The sequence below is a fragment of the Lytechinus variegatus genome, chromosome 11, assembly GCF_018143015.1.
Source record: "Lytechinus variegatus isolate NC3 chromosome 11, Lvar_3.0, whole genome shotgun sequence".
NCBI classification, from domain to species: Eukaryota; Metazoa; Echinodermata; class Echinoidea; order Temnopleuroida; family Toxopneustidae; genus Lytechinus; species Lytechinus variegatus.
Window position 1 is genome coordinate 21,166,736 of NC_054750.1, and position 17,942 is coordinate 21,184,677.

Below are 17,942 nucleotides of genomic sequence, written 5' to 3' on the forward strand. Positions count from 1 at the left end.
AGTGTACTTGCAAATGATTTAAGTTACCGTGGTCAAATCCTAGGCTTAATTTTCCAATATGACTATAAGGCAAAATGTCTGGTAAAATAGTCCACATGACTGTATTCTTTTCCTATTTTTCTTTTGGTCGTGTCGCCAGGATTTTTGGCTCAGCTCAAATTGATTTTAACAATTGGGTTTAAACCACACCCCCTTCCTCGCTAGAGTCTATCTTCTAATTTTTTCCCCTTTCTCTTCTTCATATTTAGAGTTTGACTGATAAATAGGTCTATTTCCGTCTGGGATATGCTCCGCTCAGACTTTGTCTGGTTCTGTGGCATCCCCTCCGTCAATAGACCGATGCGGGCCATTGGGCTCGTAATGCCTGGTGGAGCAAACAACCGCCACTAAACTACGGCGTCTATGGAGAAAAGGGTCACTTTTGCATCCTCCTCGATTATAATACTCCTAAATTTTGCTTTTTTACAGGGTAAAAGGGAAGAAATAATCAAGATAAATTTATATTAAATACATTCAGCTCACCACCTTTCCCAAAAATATGCCGGAAAGTAGTGAATTTCCATGACAAACAGATCAGGATAAGACAGGTCCTTCTTCGATGAGCGTACAAACGTGCCAGCCAATCCACTGCCGCGTCCGTTCGCTCAGCTGTAGCTGATGGCAATCGAAGAAGAACCTGGCTGATCCTGATCTGTTTGTCATCAAAATTTGCTATTTTCAAGCATATTTTGCATAAAGGTGGTAAGCTGATTTTATTCGATATATTATGATTTATCTTTATTTCTTCCTTTTTCCCCCGTCACAAAGCAAAATTTGGGAGTATTCTACTCTAGTCTTGAGGAGGGTGCAAAAGTACACCCTTTCAACAAGTTTCTCCATAGATGCTGTAGTTAAGTGGCGGTTGTTTGCTCCCCCATTACAAGCCCAATTGCCATCATCCATCTGTGTAGGAGGACAAAAAAAAAATCAGAAAATGTTAAAAAAACTCCTCCGAAACAGCAAATTTATCACTAGGTTCAGTTAACGTTCATCATCTGATCAGTGAATGACCAATGTTTGTAATCTTCTCTTTTCTTCCTTCTTCCCATTCTTCACTGTCAATCCTATCACCCCTCCTTCTTCCTCTTCAATCCTTCCTCCTAAAATTATATAAACGACATCGGACATGACATTGTCCATGTTGTCAACTGTCACTACACTTCTTTTCCAAATATCACCACTGCAAAACATACGATGTGGGACTGTACTAAAAGTACATCCCATAAACTATAAAATTCAGGTCAATATCTTACAACATATGCTCTGAAAATAATAAGGATGTATAAGAGTTTACTATGCTTATTTTCTACATGTCGAATACTCACTTTGGTGACCAGAAACGACTGATAAAGCAAAAAATAGGAACACGGATGTGGATCCAAGGAAGCTAGCAACAGACGCCATAACTGTTCTTGTTTATTCGAGAGATGGCGCTCTTCCACTATGAGCAAGACCAATTGAGCATGCAGCTTCAGGTTAAATTAAATTGTTTAAGTATTAGTATATAATGGCAATAAAAAGGTTTGTGGGGATGGAAATTATATTCTATAATAAATAATTGTATTCTTATTTTTATCATGTTTTTTTGCACAGCATGCATGTAAACAAGAATTATATTAATATAATAACTAAATAAAATGACTTCTTTGCAAATTCAAGGTAGAGGAGATAACAGTACATAGGCCTATAGAGAGCCTGGGGAGAGAGGGGGATTTGGCGAGAACAATGGCATTATAAGAAATTAAATAAAAGGGGAAGAGATTGGGTGAAATAATGATATAATTTTTTTCTCTTTTAAACCAGTACTGGTCTTCTTTATTTCAATAAATATATACACATATATATGTACACAAACAAAAGTTTTACAAGTTTATTCCATTTGCTCATATTCATATACAAATTTTTCCTTTCGTTTACCTTTCTCAATATCATATCTTTTTTCCACAACACATATGAACATAATTTTCAAATTATAAAACTTCATCTTTTTCATTGTAACTAATGTTATCTTGTAACATTTTTAAATAGAATATAATGCATAATTCAAAATTAAAGTAATTTCTTTTCCTTTTTCTTTTCTTAGACCGTAAACAATATGCTGAGGCTTCAAACGAAAATTTTGAATTAAACATTTTCTTATGAGTGCTTCGACGTATTTCCAAAACTTATCAACCTCTATACACAACCAAAACAAATGAAATAAATCACTCAACTTATTGCACTCACTACAAATATCTGTGTTTCTTAAATTCCATTTTCCAAGTTACAGAGAGTAGGTAATAAGTTATACATAAAATTGAAATTAAAGTGGGCTATGGCATATCTTGAATACTTTTGAGTTTCAGTGTCCATGTAAACAACCAAGAATTCTTATTTTCTTCATCTAAAATTTCTCTCCAAAATAATTCGGCCCTTGATCTTTCAACATTTGATTGCAACATCTCTTGGTAAATTTGTTTTACTCAAGAGTTACAATTAAGCAATGTATTTACAGATGGCATATACGTGACTCATCATTCAAAATTGAATTTTTTAATTTTCTAAACAAAGCACGATTATTTTCTTTTAGTTGTTCTCTCCACATCTTTGGTATTGACATTATACAAACTGCATATTCTGACAATCATTGTCCATCAAGATTGACTAACTTTTCTTTTAACTTATTTACAGTAAGAACTATTCTTAGATACCAGATCACCAATGAACAAAATATTTGACCGTATCCAATTCCTAAATAACAACATCCTTCCATTATGTCTGATATTGTTGTTAAACCATAACAATTCTTTGCAAATCTCTGCACTTGAGATTATTTTTTTTCTTTCCTTAAAGGAATTTTTCTTTATTAAAAGTAAAATAGACATATAATATATCATGATAAAACTTTGGAATCGTTTTCAATGACAGGATATATTGTGGATCACACTTACAATTTCTCAAAATAAAGCTTCCACCTAATTTATCAAACCAATAATCAAACATCCATTTCCATTTTGATTTAGTGTCATCGAAATATTTGAAAAGCCATCTTAACTTAAAACTGTTTAACTCCCTGTGTTTAACTGTATACCTAGATCTAACATATTTGACAAATGTGACATTTGACAAATCACTAATTACCATAGTTCTTTTTACTTTGTGAATTTTGGATCCCCAAAGAAAGTTCATCATTAATTTGTCTATTTTTTAAGCAGGTCGTTAGGGCAAAAAATAATTTGAGCAGTGTATACAAATTTAGACAATATTAATGTTTTTAAGACAATTATCTTACCTTTATATGTAAGATTTCGTTGTTTGCAAATGTTAAGCAATCTTTCTATTTTATTAATTTTGTCCTTTGACCAATTAAGTTCGCAGCTCATAGATTCATGTCTGGTAAAAAAAATATACCAAGGGCTTTAACATAATTCTCAGCCCATGGAATATTACTTATCATTTCTAAAGGTTTATCTTTCCCCAACACTTGTGTTTTTACCTTGTTTAAAATAACACCTGAAACTTTTCCAAAATCTATTATATGCTCTATGACTTTATTTCGTGAATAATTATTTTGCATAAAAAGTGTCAGGTCGTCAGCTATCTGACATAACTTTATTTCTTTAGATTTTTCTCCAACACAAATTCCCTATATATCCTTATCACTTCTGACTTTGTTGCTGACAAACTCAACCGCTAAGATAAAAAGTAACGCAGATAACGGGCAACCTTGCCTTATCCCTCTATTGGGGTAAAATGTTTCTGTAAAATATCCATTCAAAAGAACGCAATTTGACATTTGTGTATAAAGAATCGAAACCCTTTTTCTGAACATTATTTTGAAACCATATTTTTCTAAACATTCATCTATAAAATTCCACTCCAGACTGTCGAATGCTTTCTAGAAATCTACAAATAATACAAGTAATAATGATATTATGTTTAAAGGACAAGTCCACCCCAACAAAAACTTGATTTGAATAAAAAGAGAAAAATTCAACAAGCATAACACCGAAAATTTCATCAAAATCTGATGTAAGAAAGTTATGACATTTTAAAGTTTCGCTTCATTTCACAAAACAGTTATATGAACGAGGCAGTTACATCCAAATGAGAGAGTCAATGATGTCACTCACTCACTATTTCTTTTGTTTTTTATTGTTTGGAATATGAAATATTTTGATTTTCTCGTCATTGTCATGTGAAATGAAGTTTCATTCCTCCCTGAACACATGGAATTCCATTATTTTAACATTTTGTGCTTCAGGCAAGGGGGTCCTAATCATCGAATTCGTAAAAATTGAAATATTGTATAATTCAAACAATAAAAAACAAAAGAAATAGTGAGTGAGTGACATCATCCACTCTCTCATTTGGATGTAACTGGCTCGTTCATATAACTATTTTGTTAAAAATAAGCGAAACTTTGAAATGTCATAACTTTCTTATTTTACATCCGATTTTGATGAAATTTTCAGCATTGTGCTTGTCTGATTTTTCTCTATTGATTGAAATCAACATTTTTCTGAGGTGGACTTGACCTTTAAGTGGTAAAAGGGCAAAGTATAACCAAGCGAAGTGTAAATATAAAAAAAAATAACCGATTCCCTTCCCCTCCCTTTATTTCGTTTTTCCCCCGTCTCTCTTCATTTTATCTACCTGTGCAGACTTTTTCTTTCTTTTTTTTTTAAACTCGTTCCGGTCCTTTGTTTGTTGTATTTGTGTCAATTTGTCCGTTCTTGTACCATTTCGTATCTTGTTTTCATATTTTTTTGTCATGCCTTGTTCTTGTATCGTTCTGTCACGTCCTGTTTATAACGTTTAGTGTCTTGTGTCCTATCAATTGATAAAAACGCTTCCACATTGTCGTACTTTGGTGCAAAATTATTGATTCAATTCAATTCTTTTATTTCATTTCCATTCAAAACATAATACAAAGTAATATAAAACAATACAAATCAAATATCATTGGGTCGTGTGGTCCAGTGGTTAGAGCATTGGACTCATAATCGCAAGGTTGTGAGTTCGAATCCCAACTCTGCCATTGTCTCCACTTTGATAAAAAGGCCCGAGAGTGATATCTGTCGTCTATAACGTCAGCCACTATGACTGATTAACCTAGACGTAAAACGTTTCATAGGTAATTGGTTATATGCCAGCTTGGCGTTTACCAGCAAAAAATGCTGTCCTGCCGAGTTCCTACGGGAGTTACCACAAACAAACAGAAACAAACAGAAATACAATTTTACAGAAGGGCATTCTTACTTCGTAAAAAAAACAGTATAATATAGAGCATAAATGGATATGGAAATGAAGGGGATCCACTAAAAAGCAAAGCTTGTAAAATTGTGGATCCCCCTTGGAAAAGAAGAAATTATAGTCGACTTACTATATGCGTACATGCATGTATTACAGGAAAGAAAAAGAGAAAAAGAAATCATAATTATTGACGGAAACATAATAACTGAACAAATGCAAAGCTTTTCACACAAACAGGTCTTCGTTGTAAAGGATATGTTGCGCAAGACAGGAAAAAAGAGAGAGGGGATGACAAGACGTAGAAGACAAGACAAAACAAGAGACAGGACAGTACAAGACAACTAATTTTTAAAAAGGAGTAAAACTAAGAATGGGAAAGGGCTGACCATGAACCAGCTTGATCTGGTGAAATAACAAAAGATATGACTGGACAATATAGATGAAAAAATAATAAAATAAACGTGAAAAAATGTAAGGATTATAATCAAGATAATGAAGTGTTAGTTCCGTTGCGAAGAATTATAGGAATTAAGCAGGATACGTTTGAGTTTACGTTTGTATGAATTCAAGGAGACACTGTCTTTAACATTATTAGCGAGTGAGTTCCAGAATTTAGGACCGTTGAATAGGAATGTATTTTTGGCCAGTAAAGTTCTGTAAAGTGGGATGTGAAGTTCGTCAGAGTGTCTCGTGGGGTAGTTATGATAAAATTGATTTTTAGGGAACATGGCATAAAAAATATGGGGAAGTGCATTATTATTATAACTATACATGAAGTGCCCTAACTGTAGTAAATACAGGTCTTTGACTTTCAACAGTTTACTTTGTAGAAAAAGTGAGTCCGTATGAGAACGGAAACATGTACTAGAATAATACGAAGTGCTTTCTTTTGCAAAAGCAACAATTTATCTAATAAATATTGATGGGTATCACCCCAAATAAGAATCCCATAGTTCAAATAAGGCAAGATTAAGGATGAGTAGAGCATTATTAATGATGTGGAGGGAATGCAAAATTTTAGCCTATTAATAATACCAATATTTCGTGAAATTATTTTGGATATATTTTCAATATGATTTTTCCAAGAAAAATCAATTCATCCATTTAATATTTATACTTAAAGCATATTACGACCTGACTAAGTAATGTCCAGTCCTATCAGTCTTTTCCCAAATACAAAAAGGGTAATGAGAGAGAGAGAGAGAGAGAGATAGAGGGGGGGGGGGTAAGTTATAACTCTGACTCATCGTTTCACGAATATATATAATAATCTAAACTGAATGGTGCCACGAAGGTAATTTAAGAAATACTTTTCTGACAATTAAAGCATCAAATTTTGAATGATTGATGCACATAATTACTCATACTGCTTTAGGCTAGGGGAGAAATGATTAAGGTGTAGATTATGGAATAAGGTTATTGGAATGATTTAATCCTTAATGCTTTTATCATTATCAATCGAATGATTTGCGCCAATTATTGAAATGTCTCTGATAATATTCATTACACGATGATAATTAGAGCAACAACTACGGCAATATGATGTCGATTGTATTCACAGAAATGTGTTATTATATTGCATCACAATGAATATGGGAAATGAATATAGTAAAAAAATCGCACGTCTCGGAGATCTTAATCATTTGATATTGCTAATTATTATGGGAATGAATAAATACGAATTCGTATTGTTCTTTCTGTTCTTATTCAAACGGAGTCTTATAAGGTATAACTCTGATTGTCAAAATGTCATTTTTACACCCCCACCCCATCCCCGCGGTCATTTCCTGCCCGGATATCCCCTACCCCCCACCTTTTGTAGACGATGACATCTGACAACGACGGTTTTGCCCTCTTTTGGCAATGAAAATAAAAAAACTGCTTGTCTCTCCGCTGACATGTCGGTTTCTCATAAATTAGTGCTTGCGTTAATTTACTTATATTTTTGAGAAAAAAGATACATTCCGATTCTGTTGTATCCTCATATACATTAATCAAGTTAACGACTGTTATCCTATTCACTCACTATTAGAGTAACGTCAAACACAGTGTGTCTACATCTAATGTAGATAACCATTGGAAGTTAATACTTATAAGATTTCAAGGAACAAAATAAAATGTGTTCGTTTTATCTATAGGAGGAAGAAGAAATAACCTGTCGAGATCTTTGATATAGCTCAGTTAAAGGTCAAGTCCACCTCAGAAAAATGTTGATTTGAATCAATAGAGCAAAATCAGACAAGCACAATGCTGAAGATTTCATCAAAATCGGATGTAAAATAAGAAAGTTATGACATTTCAAAGTTTCGCTTATTTTTAACAAAATAGTTATATGAACGAGCCAGTAACATCCAAATGAGAGAGTTGATGATGTCACTCACTCACTATTTCTTTTGTTTTTTATTGTTTGAATTATACAATATTTCAATTTTTACGAATTTGACGATTGGGACCTCCTTGCCTGAAGCACAAAATGTTAAAATAATTGAATTCCACGTGTTCAGGGAGGAATGAAACTTCATTTCACATGACAATGACGAGAAAATAAAAATATTTCATATTTCAAACAATAAAAAACAAAAGAAATAGTGAGTGAATGACATCATCGACTCTCTCATTTGGATGTAACTGGCTCGTTCATATAACTATTTTGTTGAAAATAAGCGAAACTTTAAAATGCCATAACTTTCTTATTTTACATCCGATTTTGATGAAATTTTCAGTGTTATGCTTGTTGAATTTTTCTCTTTTTATTCAAATCAAGTTTTTGTTGCCGTGGACTTGTCCTTTAAGTACTTGAGCTTTGTATAATTATGAGCGATATTTCACACACACTCATATTACGATTAAAATAAAAACATGTAATTGTTAGATATCATACGATCGCTTACAAGTATTATGTAAATGAGGAAAATTAAGTTGGTTTAAAACAGTGCATTAACAAAGAAGAAAAAAAAAACATTGTCAGGAAGATAATGAGATGATACTAACAAGAACGTGACTTGTGAACATGGTGAGAAAGAAGAAGAAGACGACGACGAAGAAGAAGAAGAAGGAAAAGAAGAAGAGGAAGAAGAAGAAGGAAAAGAAGAAGAAAAAGAAGAAGAAGAAGGAAAAAAGAAGAAGAAGAAAGTTGATGAGAAAGAGGAATGTACAACAATAATAGGCCTACTTTGGAATCATTTTGTATAGAAATTAATAAATACGGATTTTATTGGAAATTTGAATCAGAAGAAGGTGAAAGAATATACAATATTCGCTGGACAGCATCGTTAATGCAGTTGCTTATTTTTTATTTTTTTAAATTTTCTTTTCATTACATGACCATCAACTGGGAAACCGTGACTTTCTTCACACCTACCCTTTTTAAATGAGAAATTCGATATACTATTTCCATTACGGATTTACGGTGCCGCGATTGGTCAATGACGGATTTTTTTTCGCGTTTCTTCCGGCGGGCACTGGTCAACTCAAAGTGTGATCGTGAAATCGATATCAGTCGATAGCTCTTTGACTAAATTTGGTCGAAGCGAACCATATTAACTCATCTGATAGCCCCCCCCCCCCGCGAGGCGACTGCCTTAACACGGCGTCAGTGCAGAGTGACTCACATCTTTCATGAATAACACATTGTCAACAAATTATGCTTCCATTCATCCCAGGAAACCAAATATTTGTCCAAAATTTTAGATTTTTCTTCGAAGCATTACGTGTTTATTTGCTGCTTTGGAATTCGAGAAGAAAGTCGATTCATCAGCTTTATTATTTATTATAATAACCGTCTGTATATACTTAGTGGGCAAAATAATAGCCATCTTTACTTTTTCCTTTGGTGGGTGAAATATTCATTTGTTTTGATTGTTTAAATTTCATCGTTCATTAAAATATGATCGGCCCAGCTAAAGCTGAGGTGATAACAATAGCAGGGCCCGCTGGGAGAACAGTTTTCAGAACTGAAGAGGCTTATTATTATCATTGTTATTATCATTATTATTATTTTCATCATCATCATTATTATTATTATTACTATACTACTACTACTACTACTACTACTACTACTACTACTACTACTACTACTACTACTACTACTACTACTACTACTACTACTACTACTACTATACTACTACTACCACTACTACTACTACTACCACTACTACTACTACTACTACTACTACTACTACTACTACTACTACTACTACTACTACTACTATTACTACTATACTACTACTACCACTACTACTACTACTACTACTACTACTACTACTACTACTACTACTACTACTACTACTACTACTACTACTACTACTACTACTACTACTACTACTACTACTACTACTACTACTATACTACTACTACCACTACTACTACCACTACTACTACTACTACTACTACTACTACTACTACTACTACTACTACTACTACTACTTCTACTATGATAAAAAAAATAACCAGAGAAATACCAGAATTGTTAACATGATACAGTGAAAGACGTCAAAGGTTTTTAATGATTATTAAGATTCGAAAAATAAAAGGGGAAACTTTGGGGCATTAAGAAAGTGGAATATCTAGAATGCATTTTATATTCTATAAATTTTTAAAAGTATCACTTTTTTATTTACATTTTCATTTAAAAGGGGATCAAAATTGAGTGTAAATCTAAATAATGGTTCTGGGACGTATAGACACAGAAAACCGTTGTAATATATCAATATATGATCTTGAATTTTTAGGAAATAACTATAAAAACAAAATCAAGCTAGCCTTTTCCTAATACTATACAACTCTGATTTCAAAGAGATCATTGTAAGAGCAGAGGGGCAGCTAAGAGAATTCTTATTTCTTTAAACCTACAGGGTTCTTGTCAAAATGGATACTAATTCATGTATATAACATACTTATCAAAATTACAATTTTTTTGAATTCATTTAAAAATTCCTTTACATTTGAATATTTTTTTTTGGTATGATATAATGAATGGTATATATTAATCAGAGTGTCCATTAATATCAAACAAGACATCAAGGTGAATTTAATTTACCTCTCACGAGGACATTCAAAGCTAAAAATACATTTATTTTTGAAGGCCCTAAATTTTGTCATTAAACTTTTGTGCCGTGTTCCCCCCCTCGAATTTCTCGCAGATTTTATTTTATTGTCATTTTATCTCTGACTCTTTCTCTGTAATCCATATACAGCTTTCATTTTGATTTCTTATCTCACTGTCGCTGTGTCTATCTCAGTCATTTTCTCTCTCTCTCTCTCTCTCTCTCCATACTCTCTACTGCACCTTTTATTTCATTGTTTTCATTTAGCGTATACTTCTTAGTGGCTTCATGTTTTTCATGTCACTCTGTTGGCAAACGTCATGTTCTGTTGCCATGTGTCTACAAATGTCATTATAACTTATGCTGAATTAGTTTGAGGGGTCCACAAAATATGAATCTATAGTTTATTGTCATATTTCATTTATTGATTGCAGTTGATGTAATGCTATTCAGTTATTTCAAGTATAACGATGATACAGATTTTATTGTCGAATTGACTTAATTCTTTTGATCAAACTGTGTTTTTCATATTTGTATTTTGTTGGAAATAAAATAAATTAAATGAAAAATGAGATGAATCTATTGCCAATACACCATGCACCTGCATGAGGAATGTTCTGTCACCAACGGCGAAAACCATGTAGGCCTATATACATACAATAAGGTGTCACGCGCGTAAAACATTTCCCTATAGACTTGTGTGTTAAAATGGCACTTTTGAAAAATTCATTAAAAAATAAATGTGAAATTAGAGGGTGGAATGTTTACTACCATTGGATAGGATATATATCTGACATTCCATATCTGACCAGGAAAGGGTACCGTAGCCAGCTCATTTTAAAAATAAATCGCCATTTATGAAGATAACTATGAATGGATCAAATTCATCAACTGAAACAGTAAAATAGCCCTAATTAGTCCGCCAGTCAAAAAATAGTTCCAAGTCACTTATTTATCTTCCCAATTTGGGCGAAGGAAGTTCAGTAGTTACCATTTCTAGAATCAGTGTTAGATTTTGAATCATATTCATACATTTTTGTCAATCAGCAACATCAAATTGAACAAAATTTGAATGGGTTGGGTCGAACGGATATCTTGAGCCCTCCTGATGTAATTAGGCTCATGGCACCATAAGGGAGTTTCGATCATCCTCTGCCTAGATTATAGACTACTCTCATTTGCATGCCACTGAATTATGCATATAGGCCTATACGCACACCACAAGATTGGTTCCAGTCATATGGGGGAGTTCCCCCTGACCTGTACAAAAATTGACGTAATTTATATAAATAAATTCTTATAAAATCAATGATGCATCTCTGAGATTTTTTTGATCACATGAATATGAATTGGGACTGCTTCAGATAAGTCCAGTTTATTAGTATCATTTTATCCTTTTAGTATTTTATGGGGACTTTATTAGTTTCCCAAGACTGATGCTTCATCCATTCCATTCCGTGTTTTTATTTGGCAATTAGTCATGATTGACTATTTTTGCCAAACACTGTATGTAAAGTAGGATGAAAATGTTCTTATATTTTTCTTATTCATCTTTTTCTATGATGAAAAACTATTAATCAACATTTAAAAAATGGGAGAAAACCAAAAAGTCAACACCAACAATAAGCTTACAAAAGAAACAAAACACTGATGAATGACATCAGTCAAGGAGAGTCCTTCCCAAAAACGATAAAGGTTGTTGATCGATGATCTATAAAAATGATAATGTAATTAGCGTACCTACGGGGGGGGGGGGCAGAGGGGGCAGACTGCCCCCCTGACGAGTCACAGCTGATCCCTGACGAGCCACAAGTGGCCCGCCCCTTTAAAATTGAAGACCCTTTTTTCTGGTACGAAATCCTTTATTTGTGCATGGTTGAAGACCTTTTTTTTTTGCTTGTCAAATTTTTTTTCTGGTACGAAATCTTTTTTTTGCTTGTCATTTTTTTGGCGGACGAATTTGCATCCCCTTTTGAAAATTCTAGGTACGTCACTTAATAATGTAAAAGAACAGGAATCATCATCTAACTTAGCAATTAATGCGAGCGCGAAGCGCGAGCTGAAATTTTTTTGAGATTCTGTCTTAAAATTTGGACATTTTATGCACTTTCAGTAATAAACAGAATGGGCATCTAATTAATCGATGCGAGCACGAAGCGCGAAATGAAAAGTTTTGATATTCTGACCCAAAACTGGTCATTCTAAGCATTTTGTGACCATGAACATGCAGGATGAGTATTTCTAAACGACTGATGCGAGCGCGAGTTGATTTTATTTTATATTATGATTTGAAATTTGGACTTTCGAGTACGCATTACTAAACAACTGATGCCGCAGAGCGCGAAGAGCGAGATGAAAATTTTCTTCTTATATTCTGACCTAAAATTTGGACTTTCTAAGCACTAATCATGAACAGGATGGGCATCTAACTATAAGCATTAATGCGAGCAAACATGAGTTTGGAGTCCCCCTTGTGAAACATGAATTTGGCGCCCCCGGTCAAACATCAAGTTGGCGCTCCAAAGGTGGAATATGAATTTGGCATCCGTCATCCCTATGTCGAACATCAATTGGGTGCCCCTGGGTAAAACACCCCCCAGGCTGAACATCAATTCGGCGCCCCTATATGTCAAACATCTATTCGGCGCCCCCTAGGTCGGACATCAATTCGGCGCCCCCTATATAGCTTTGACATCAATTGGCGCCCCTAGGTATATTCGGCACCCCTTATAGTGAAACATAAATCCTTCTTATTTTTTCCTCTTCCCCTTTTTTCTCTTCTTCTTTCCCTTCCTTTTCTCCTTTTTTCTTTCCCTCTCTTTTCCTCCCTTTTTTCACCTTCCCGGGGGACCCGAGTCCCGCCGAAAGCCCCCCCCCCAGAATACAACGTTATTTTCCAAATAATTCCAAGTAATCTCAGTAAAATATATTTTCTGGGGTTATAGGCTTATTTGACCCATAAAGGTAAAGACAAAGAGAGAAAGATGTTTTATGTAATCAAGTGACAAGACAAACTGATTTGGATTGACGGAAAGAGAGACAGGCACTACATTACACCAAATGCAGAAGGCACGTTGTCAAATCCAGTCGCCCTCCAACCACGAGATGAAATGGCCTGATGATTTTTTTTGAGGGGGAGGGAGTGTCTTTGGAGAGTAATGTCAACTAAATTAGTTGATATGTCTTTATCTCCCCTCTAATTTTTCTTCCACATCGATTATTTTTGGAGGAATACTATTACTTAAAAAAATGTTTGGCCCTCTTATTGGTCCCATGTTTACTACTGTAAAAGTTTAACGCAAGCAACGTCCAGAAACGCCCCCAAAATATTGAGAAAAATAATAGGTGATTGAAGAGTATTAAAAGATGAATAGACCAGGTGGGGACCGTTTCATCAACATTTTTGTCTGACAAGTTGTCAGATCTGACATCTTTCCTTGATTCTGATTGGCTGATAAGCATTGTTTCTATGGCAACTGTCGGATAAACTGGGACTTGTCGTAAAAAACATCGGACAAGTCCTTTCATGAAACGCTCCCCAGGTGAAGGAATCGATTGAATTCGAGAAGAAAAAATGAATACATAGATCTTAACAGCAAGAACAGTAGTGAATAGGTTTGTTGTTGAATATTTGATAATTCAGAGAATTAGCCCGGAGAATTAGTCCTGTCAAATAGGCCAAAATAGCATGACAAATGGTGAAGGAATGTTCGCATCGATCGGATTCCTCTATTCTTGGTAGCCCTTAGCTCCGTCGCCGCGCCGGATCGGATCAGCGGAGCGCGCGCCGTAGAAGCGTAAACGACCGGTATAGTGTCTTGCGTGCAGAATAATAATCGTACACACTGCACTGTCCGAGAAGTCGATCGTCGGAGACTTCGCTCTTGGAAAAAACAGCTTAACTTTGTCTCTGATTCTGAAATATATATGCACACTTAGAACCTGGCTGTAACGAAGTTAGATCTAAAGATTCTTTTCGGAGTCATCTAATCACAACTGGACATTCTCTACCACTACCAGTTCCGTTTTTGGGGTGGATTCCACTACCAATTCCCGTGTACGAAATTTCGGGACTTGCTCACCGGCCCTTTGCGTGGCAAGGGGGTGCAGCGATTGTTATCAACGCAGATTGTGTCAAGATTGAGTTTGGTCTTGGAGCTGAATGAGGCAGTCTGCATAATTTGAAGTTAACAAAACGACATTGCCAAGCCGGCATTTAATCTCCTGTTCACATGACTCATAGACTTTTCTACCAACTTGGATACTGCATATCGTTTTAATTGGAATATCATTCATTAATTTACGGTAGGTATATTTGCAACTTGAAAAATTCTGTTGGGTTTGTATGGTGTGGTCTGGAAAGGAAAACCTTGTCTGACATGTTGTCAGTAGAGCAGAGTAGGCAATTGTCTCTTAATTTGAATTAATGATTATGTATGAGAGTGTGTAGTATAGTTGGAGAGAATAGTTTGCTAATTTATTACTAAGTAATAGGTCTATGGTACCGTACTGGTAATTAAAATTTCAAATATTTTTTTGTTGGTAAAAATTTTGAAAGAAATTTGAATTGATTTGAATGTTAGAGAGCTTGAGCCTTGAGTCGAGAGTGGAGTTCTGTAAAAGAATTGATGATTTTTTTAACTGACTACAGCTGTATAAATTGATACAGCTTAAGTGAATGTTATATCCCTGTAATTTCTGCATTAATGTTGCTTCATACATGCAAATGCAGGGTAACGTATCAGTATATTGCCAATCCCACATAGCAGTATCAGATTATCACAGAATACCCCCCCCTCAAAGCCCCTGTAAAGACCTCCATCTCCTTAAAGCTGACAAAATCCCACACGAACAAAAGCCTTGGATACAGGCACAATGAACCTTTTGAAAATCATCCACCCCCTTAAATCTTTCTGAAAGTTGCCTCCTTGAAGGGAGATCCTTATTTTCTCTGAGCTTTTTTCAAAGGCCTTTTTTATTCCTTGGGTAATCGCCTGCTTTGTAAAAAGTATTTAAGTGCAGAGTAACAATGGTGTATAGATTCTGTATCTAGGACAGCTGACTTGAGACCAGGGAATTGTACAGTACATGTACATCATATACATGTAGATCTAGGCCTGTATCTCATTTTCTTGACTTTATGTATATATTTTACCTAAAATTACATGTACATGTACTTGTAGTCATATCGTCGGCTTTATGCCAAAAGGGCCTTAACTGCTTTTGGCCATTCCGAGATAATGGCGTTTAAAGGTTTTGGCCTCTCTAATAATCAAAATTTTGTGGTCGTTTTTTTTGCTTTTGAAGCCAATTTCGATAAACGTGTTAAGTTATTAAGTTTTACATGAAATGTGTTAAATTTATTATAAAATATTCAGAACCCCTAAAATCGGGTTAAGGCCCTTTTGGCATAAGGCCGACGATATACATGTACTGTATACAGTCTGTGCAGTTCATTAATAATGCAGTATGTTCGTGTGTATATCTACAGTGAAATTTGAACATAATTTGTCTTTGCAACATTGATATTCACAGTTGACTGATAACTCTCATTGTACCTTTTTTTGTTTGAATATATGAAGATATACTTCAATGTATAACAGCAAAACAAATTTGCTATAGAGTTTTCATGTTTATTAGGATGTTTTTCAAGTAATCATACACTGTACATGATGTACATTTTTAATATTTAGTTCAATTTTTTTTAAACAGATAATTTGCAGTCATGTAGTCCCTACTTGTATTTTAGGCCTACATGTGTACACTGTACATAGGGTCTACATTTTCAGGTAAGGTTGAAATATGTATTTGCATCGATGTAGGCCTACACGGACATGTACATGTGTATGTGCATGTTCATTGTAAGAGTTGTCGTAAGGCCCTGTTCAGAATTAACCCTTGCAATTACGGTATATATCGTGTCATGGTGGCAGTATGATCTCCTCATACAGGCAGAGCACATAGCCTTCACCCTTCCACCCTGTCTCTTCTTCTTTCCATCCTGCATTATCCATTGGGATTGCATTGATTACAGATGACTTGTTACTAGTCACCTGTTTGTACTATGTAACAACATCATTCATGTGTTATGGAGGTGTTCACTTGTTTGTCAATGTGATGTCTGCTACATGTAGACAATGGTACAGGTAGATGTCTAAATCCCCTGTAAAAACTTATATAGAACTACATGTATTGGTTGGATAAGAGATTACACTTAAAACATTTGTACAATGTGGGTGTAAAATTTTGGATGTGATGTACCTGTACATGTATCTCGTCTGTCATCAATGTATCATGTATATTTTACTCATGTTGGCAGAGTAATGTATCTAAATTGTATTATCTCTTGACTGTTCTTTTTTTAGAAAGAGACACCTGTTTTAATACCAAGAACTATAACAATTGGAATGACAACTGATTAAGTGCATTAGTTATTATTGCCACAACTTATTTCATCATAATGGAGACACTACACATGTATGAGAAAAATGAAACAATTGTGATGTCATGTAATAACATAGCAAAAGGGGAAGTGGGGATATGACATCCTCAGCCCACCTAATGAATATTCATCACAATGTGCAAATAAATGTTCTCACAAAATATTGATAAACTTTAATTCAATAACCATATCTATCTGTTATCCGATTTTGGTAAAATTTTCGGCATTTTGCTTTGTGAATTTGACTCTATTTATTTACATGTAGATATAAATATTTTCAGCCCGGACCATCCCCTTAAATTTGATTACAAATGTGTTTATACACACCTATAAAGTTTGTTTTCATTTTGACTATGGGGAGGGGGTGCTTCCAATAGGAATTTGTTTAATTATAGTTTGAGTGACAGCAATTCACCACCAGCACTAAATCTGTAAGTCATAAATAGTCCAGAGTTATTTTTATTATTGATGAAATGAATAACAATGCAATTAAACCTGGCCATGTAAATTTGACCAACTCTGGTGATCACACAATCATAAGCCATCTCTCAAATATTGACCCCAAACCAAGGTCATCTGAAACTTTCAATATTTTTGACCCAGTGATAGTAGAGTGTGTGTGTTGTTATGAATTCATCAACCATTGAATGATGAGGCTAGAATTGACCCCCAGTGCAACTCAATTTGCTTTTCATCTTGCCTCTGTATGGGTCAATCAACATGGCTTGATTTACACAGGTGTGAGTTTACCTTTTTACTTTATTCCTCACCCCCCATGCAGTAAGAACGTGTACATGTAGTACAGTCTTGTTCAAGTGAATCATGCATTGTGCTTTAATAGAGATGTCCTTCTGGTATTACAGTATTATCATTATTTTTTATATTAGCATGGCAGTAGTAGTATCGAGTACTTTACAGTACAAATGTAGTAGTATTAGTAGTAGAATTAGCAGCAGCAGTTGTAGTAGTAGTAGTTGTAGTAGTAGTAGTAGTAGTAGTAGTAGTAGTAGTAGAAAGCACTTTGGCTATATACATGGTCATGTGCATTTTATTAAGGAGGGGTTGGAAGTTTAGATGGGTGGGAGGGGGCAACCTATTAAAGAAAGTTCTGAAGTTGCAGAATACGCATTGTGTATTTTCTATTACCAATCATCCAGGTATGTAGTACACTGGTTCCATTT

At 34.6% G+C, this 17,942-nt stretch overlaps 1 long non-coding RNA gene across 1 annotated transcript in view; it reads left to right on the plus strand.

Moving 5' to 3' along the window:
• Positions 1-13,877: 13,877 nt before the first annotated feature.
• Positions 13,878-17,942, plus strand: part of LOC121424097 — an 89,104-nt gene continuing 85,039 nt past the window's right edge. The window contains exon 1 of the long non-coding RNA XR_005971344.1: positions 13,878-14,624. This is a non-coding gene — a long non-coding RNA (uncharacterized LOC121424097). The remainder of the gene's footprint in view (positions 14,625-17,942) is intronic.